Genomic DNA, 7,212 nt, shown 5'->3' with positions numbered 1-7,212 from the left:
GGGTGTGGGCTCTGGGGTGGGGCCGGACAGGGCCATCCTTAGGCACACGCAGAATATGCAGCTGCGTAGGGCACCACAAAATTTGGGGCACCAAATTTCATGGTGCCCTACGCAGCTGTGTACTTCATATGCCACAGCGCTGGCAGCCAGCCCCATCCCCCAGCTGGCCACCCTGTGGGGTGTGCCCACTGCAAGGGCAGGAACGTTCCTAGGAGGGTGCGGGGCCTGGGACAACTCCCTCCGCCCCTGCCCTGCCTCTTCCCACCCACATTTTCCACCCCTTCTCCCAAGCCCCCTCCCCCAGCAACGGACGCAGCCCAGGGGATTAGCAGGGGGGGGGGGGGCTGGCGCTGGCAGCAGGGGTCAGGCCTACCCCCGCACTCACCGGTGATGGTGGGAAGCAGAGCAACCCAGCCCCAGCCTGCTCCACTCCGCTGGCTCCCCGCTGTGTAGCTCCGCCTCCCGCAGCCGGAGAGTCCGGGGGGGGGGACCCCTTCCCCCAAGCCCCCTCCCCTGAGTGACACGGCTGGGGTGGGGAGCGGAGCGGGCTGGGGCCGGGTCATTCCACTTCCTGCTGCCGGCACCAGGCCCCCAACTAACCCCCCGGGCCGCTCTGGGACTGTGGAGCTCCCCAAAGCAGCCCCCCACAGCTCCTACCTCCGCGGCCCTGCAGGCCTTGAGCGCAGCCCAGACCCTCCGCGGGGGGAGGAGGTGCTTGGGCTGCGTAGGGCACCATAATTGGTAGGGACAGGGCTGGGGCTGGAGATGAGGGGTTTGGGGTAAAGGAGGGGGCTCCAGGCTGGGGCCAAGGGGTTCAGAGTGCAGGAGGGGGCTCAGGACTGGGGCAGGGAGTTGGGGTACAGGAGGGGATGTGGGGTGCAGGTTCCAGGAGGGAGTTTGGATGCAGGAGGGGGCTCAGGGCAGGAGGTTGGGGTGTGGGAGGGGGTGCAGTCTCTGGGCTGGGGGTATGGGCTTGGGGGGCATAGATGAGGGGCTTGGGGTGCAGGAGGAGGCTATGGGCTGGGGCAGGGGGTTGGGGTGCAGGAGGGGGTGAGGGGTGTTGGCTCCAGGTGGCACTTACCTCAAGCAGCTCCCGGAAGCAGCGGCAAGTCCCCCCTCTGGCTTCTACGCAGAGGTGCGGCCAGGCAGCTCTGCATGCTGCCCCATCCACAGGCGCTGCCCCTGCAACTCCCATTGGCCACAGTTCCTGGCCAATGGGAGCTGCGGGGGCAGCACTTGGGGCGGAGGCAACGTGTGGAGCCCCCTGGCTGCTCCTACATGTAGGAGCCGGAGCAGGGACATGCCTCTGCTTCTGGGAGCTGTATGGAGCCACGGCACATGTGGAGCGGGGCAAGCCCCAGACCTCGCTCCCCAGTGGGAGCTCGAGGGCCAGATTAAAACGTCTGAAGGGCTGGATGTGGCCCCCGGGTCATAGTTTGCCCACCCCTGCTCTATCTCCTAGGTGGAGGCGTGGCCAGGCGGCACTGTGTGCTGCCCGTGCCTGCAGGCGCCCCCCCGCAGCTCCCATTGGCTGCAGTTCCCATTGGCTGCAGTTCCCAGCCAATGGGAGCTGCGGAGCCAGCGCTGGGAGCACGCAGAGCCCCTGTAGCCACCCCTAAGCCTAGGAGCCAGAGGGAGATGCTGGCAGCTTTCTGGGAGCCGCACAGGCACCCTGGCTGCCCCACTGCGAGTGGCCAGCCGGACTTTTAATGGCCCGGTTAGCGGTGCTGACTGGAGCCACCAGGGTCCCTTTTTGACCGGGTGTTCAAGTCGAAAACCGGACATCTGGCAACCCTAGTGCCGCATCCCCCAGTGGCTGTCAGGGGAACCCAGGCCCGCCCTCTACTCTGGGTTCCAGCTCAGGGGCCCTCAGGTTAGCAGCCAAGGCCCACACTGCTATTCCTTGTTGCTATTCCCCGGAGTCTTCTACCTAACTGGCTTCCCCCCTCTCTGGTTCGCCGGCCTCCCAACACCCTCCTCCCAGGCAGTGACCATGGCCTGCCCTCTGTAGTCCTCAGTACACCTCTGTCCTCTCAGGGTGTGACGGGAGCCTGCTACCCTGCAGCCCCTTCTGTTCCCAGCATCCTGGCTTATACAGGCCCCGTCTGTCCCTGCCCCGCTGAGCCTTGTGTCTAAATCCCTGCTTGTCTCCTCCTCCAGGTGCAGCCTGGCGGTGGGGAGAACTCCCCATCACACACACTCTCCCTCAAGTCTGTAACCCTTGGGGGGAGGAGATGCCTCCTGCCCTGCATCTGCGAAAGCTGGGCTTGCAGGTCATCCCTCTCCTGTTCCACTTCTCCCACCCAGAGACGCAGATTACCCTGGTCTTCCATGGCATCACTAAACTTTTCCCTCTGGAACTGCAGGTCCTCTTCAGCCATTCACAGGGCCTGCTCTGCAGCCTCTAGCTTACCCAGAGCTCCCTCACTTGCTCCCTGGACTTCTCCAATACCCTTTCCCCACAGTAGCCCGCTGCACCTCTGTGGCCGTTCCTATGTCCACCTGGGCCCTCTCTGTCCCAATCATTTTCTCTTGTAACTCCCTTTGTCCAGTCTCACTGGGGTCCGTGTTTTCCCCTTCTGAAGGGCGCAATGCCTTTTTATATGGCCAACCTCACGGCACCCAAAGCAAACTCTTTGCTTTGCGTTGGCAGTAGGACTCCCATTGGCCTTCTTTTGTCCAGCCCCTTCCCATGGGCTAGCCTTCACCTGACACCTCACTCTGCGGGTGCTCCTGCTGACCACAGTTGAAACACGCCCCTTCCTTTCCTGTTCTCCCCACAGGTTGGGCTCTTTTCATAGAATCATAGAATATCAGGGTTGGAAGGGACCTCAGGAGGTCATCTAGTCCAACCCCCTGCTCAAAGCAGGACCAATCCCCAGACAGATTTTTGCCCCAGATCCCTAAATGGCCCCCTCAAGGATTGAACTCACAACCCTGGGTTTAGCAGGCCAATGCTCAAACCACTGAGCTATCCCTCCCCTTTCGGGCTTTCTTATTTTCCTGCCTTCTGGGTGAAGTTTCTCGTTCCTGCACAGGTAGGGGCAGTCTCCTTGTAGGCGTCCCCTTCGTCTGCAGGCATAGCACTGCTTTAGCCGGGCCTCCAGTCTCCTGGCCCTGGTACCTCCCTTTCTATCTCGCTCCCTGAGGCCTCTACCAATTTCTTCCCACAGGAGCTAAAAAACCACGGCTGCTGTTCAGCCAGCTCTCTCAAATAGTTATGCAGGTAGACCTGGGCCTCCCCGTCTCTGCTGGGTCTCCAGCATCTGCCTCAGTAGGGCCTGCATCCATCCTTGCTGTTTGTCAGTCCCTTTCTGCAGGGACGGCGACTCTGGAGTCCAGCCTGGGAGGCTGTAAGTGCCCTTTGTAGAAAGGAGAAATTCCACTAGCACAGAGGTCCCCAAACTGTGGGGAACACCCCCTAGGGGGGTGCAGTGGGCCAGCCCCTGTGGGGGTGGGAATGGAGGACCACCCATCCCCCAGTTCTGCTCCCGCCCCCAGCCTTGGACCCTGGCCACAGCTCCGTCCATAAGTGCTGTAATTAGGAGTGCTGCCACATCCCCTGGCCTGACGTGGTTTCCATCACATACAGGGTTTACAGTTTGGTGCAATGGCTCTGAGCACCCCCACTATAAAAATTGTTCCAGCCCCCCTGGCTCCGTCCCCAGACCCATCCCCAGCCTTGGCCCCTTTACCCCATCTGTGTGTATGTCCCTCCTCCCCCCCGACCCCGAGCCGCAGCTCCACTCCTGGCCCTGAATCCAGGGGAGAGGGAGGGCGCAGACAGGGGGTAGAGGGGCATGACCCTCAAAAGTTTGGGGACCACTGCACTAGCAATGGTAAGCTGTTGATATGGAACAAACCAGTCACTAGAGGGGGACACTTTATTGGTGTGTTACGCTTATGTAGCATTGTTAATCTTCAAACATCTAAACTGTGCAAACATCAGCTGATCCACCCAACAGCCCAGGGAGGTGGCTCAGTACTGAGACCATAGGTGGCTACCCCAGCTGATGGCCAAGGAGGAGGGATAGTCATTACATATGTACTAAGTAGTATTGCTGTTATAAAACTGCAGCCACAGGAGTGGGAGGGGGGCAAGAATGCATTTCCCGTGGCAGCTGGCTCCAGAGACGCTAACAAAAGGATTGAGGAATTCCTTAATTTTTTAAGGTCATTTTTAATATTTTTACATTCTTAAAACTGTGAACAATAAATAACATGTGACTAGTCTCCACCCCCCACCCGGTGCATATGCCAGCCACTCCTCCATCAGCACCTGTCTTCTACAGAAATAAATAACCTACCATGTACAGATTGCTCCATGGGCAGCGGCGGCTCCAGGCACCAGCGCTCCAAGTGCCTGCAGGGGGCGGCCTGCTGGTCCCTGCGAGGGTGGCAGTCAGGCAGCCTTCGGGGGCATGCCTGTGGGAGGTCCGCCGGTCCTGCGGATTTGGTGGCAATTCGGCGGCGGGTACACCGAAGCTTCGGTACTGGCGGACCTCCCGCAGGCAAGCCGCCGAAGGCGGCCTGCCTACCGTGCTTGGGGTGGCAAAAAAGCTAGAGCCGCCCCTGTCCATGGGGCGTGACTGTTGGTAGGCGACACACAGTCCATCAGTGCCTAAAGAGAGCCCTGGGGCATTCCCGTGGTGGTTGCATTCCAGTGGGGGCTGGGGGTGAGGAGCTGCATGGCGAGGAGTTATCCATATTTAAGCCATATGTCAGCTACAGGAGAGAGGCTACAAAAGGCAGCATGGTCCAGTGGTCTGAACATGAGCCAGGGATTCCTGAGTTCTGATCCCAGCTCTGTCGCTGACTTGATGCTTGGGCAAGGCCTGGGTGGGCCTGCTCCTGCCTCCCTTGAAATCAATGGGGGCAGATCCTCTGATAAAGATTCCCATTTAGGAACCTACAGAAGCTCCAGGACCATCCCTTTTCTCTGACTTCTCCCTTGTGTCCCAGTTCAGGAGAAGGGGGCTAGCATTAGCCTGGGGAGGGGATGACCTCATTGGAACGTGGTAGCCTTGCCAGTGGGAAACTCGTTTGGCATGTGTCAAGGTGTCTCCCGCTGCAGTAGCATGGCAGAAGACTGAGTGGCAAGTGTGTCAAGGACATTATAACATGCAAAAGTTGTGTTGTGGCACGGAAACAAACCAATCTGTGTAGGAGCCCCTGGCTCCCTGTGTCAAGTCTGAGGGCTCTGTGCTGCTATCATGACTTGGGCTGTGGGCATGTGCCAGCATGGTGTTAGATCAAGCTATGTTGCACCTGCCCTCTTAATACGGAGGGGCATTACATACTGCCAGCTTAGCATGATCTTAGGGGTGCCAGCCTTTAGTATCTGGACGTGCTTCATCTGCTGACCTCCTACATGCTAGGGTTGCTGTGCTGCTGAAGAGGCTGCCCTTTCTGGCTGGGGGATGCTCCATTTACCGACACCCCATCAGGGCAGGTGCCTTCCAACGAGCAAAGTCTGACAACTCTGTAGACAACAAGAGCCCCCGTGCACTCTAAACATCCTTAGGGCCTGGCATTCGCCTGCGTCCCCCAAACAAAGTCCTTGTCCCTCCCCTTCTGTCATGGCCACTAGCCAGGCAGGACTGCATAGAATTCACATTTTAGATCAAGTGGATGCTCTACGTCCATGCACTCAGCAGACAGCCATTGCCATAGGCTCAGTATTATGCAACACTCCCAGCTGACAGTCCACCATGGTTCCTTAGATGCCCAGAAACTATATGGGGACCTTATGTCTCATCTGAAGATCTTCCCTCTTCACCCAGGGACAGCAAAGCTCTCCACATTCACTTCCCCTTTGCAGAGTACAAGTGTTGTCTAAAGCAAGGGTTGCTCTGTTCTGTGGCTGAGGCCCCTTCTTGGGGGGTGGTTCTACTCTTTGACCTGTTTCTCCCATTTTCTGCTCCCCAAGTCAAAAGATCCAGCCACCAGCTAGACTTAGTTATGGTTCTCTGGTCTAGACTGCTGGAACCGCTGCCTCTTTAGTGGATGGGATGGTTGTAAAGATGGGAGAGGCAGAGTGGGGCCCTATCTTTGAAAATCATTATGTGGGCAGCACTGGTTTCAGTGGATGGACACTGCTCTTCAGGAGGCCAGGGGACCTCTGGGAAGCTGTTTTTTCCGTCAAAAGCATGGGAGACATGGGGGCGGATATCCATGCTCCTGAACTGGGGCCGGGAGGGGTGATTTGAGGTCCCTGTGCCGAATCCCTTCTCCCTTCGTTACTACTGACGAATGGGTAGTGGCAGAAGCAGACCAAGAAGCAGAAGACTCCCGCAATGAGCATCTCTGGAATCCTACCATCCAACGAGGAGGAGACACAGGGAGAAGGCGAAGTTCCAGAGAGGTGGCGGTCTTACCCAGTATTTAAAGTCACAGGGGGCTCTGCTGGCCTGTTGGGCAGGCCGCTGTTGCCCAGCTGCCTTGGCACTTCTGGAGAAGCCTCTTCTATGTGAGCAACTGACTGGAGGTGAGAGAGCCTCCCAGAGGGTCAGCTCGGGGCAGCAGGGACCAGCCGGCCAGCTGGAATCTCTAGGAGGTCTTGAAAGCTGAAGTCTCTTTCAAATCATTATTAGCAAAGGAGCCGCCTCACTGATAGCAGCGCCTCAGACAGCTCTGCTGCCCCCGCCCTCCTGATTACATCACCAGGGTTTCCGGCCCTCTTATTATCTGGATTCATGTCCTTATAGATAGGGGTAATTTTTTAATGAACAAAAAGGAGCTCTAGGGAGTGGCTGCTTCTCCAGGAGACGGCATGCCAGGGACTGGATCTGGGGCCTTGCCTCTGAAATTACTTCATATCAGGGTACAGGGCAGGGAAGGGTATTTAAACATGAGACAAAGGAAAGGGCCAGGCCCTCTAAGAGTGGCCAAGCTCCTGGACAAGACCATGGCCCCGCTGCTCACCAGATGTCTGAGTACAATGCAGCCCTCTAGCACTGTGGAGCAAGTTTCAAAGGGGAAAAGATGCCCCAAAGTTAAAGTCTCTCCTTCAGGATCAGTCTTATAGCTACAGCCAGGGCTGCTCTCGGATTTATTATGTGGAGCAAGTGGAACCATCCAGCATGCAGTGAGGTTAATCCGTGTGTCTGTTCCCTATGGCTACCCCACAGCAGCTGTCAGCTCCTTGCCTCGGCTTTCTCAGATGCGATGGTCACAGTTCATTTCAGTCTCAGCTCTTTGTCCTGTAGGGCT

Source organism: Emys orbicularis, chromosome 10 (assembly GCF_028017835.1).
Source record: "Emys orbicularis isolate rEmyOrb1 chromosome 10, rEmyOrb1.hap1, whole genome shotgun sequence".
Classification (NCBI taxonomy): domain Eukaryota; kingdom Metazoa; phylum Chordata; order Testudines; family Emydidae; genus Emys; species Emys orbicularis.
Note: the sequence above shows the minus strand (reverse complement) of the source record.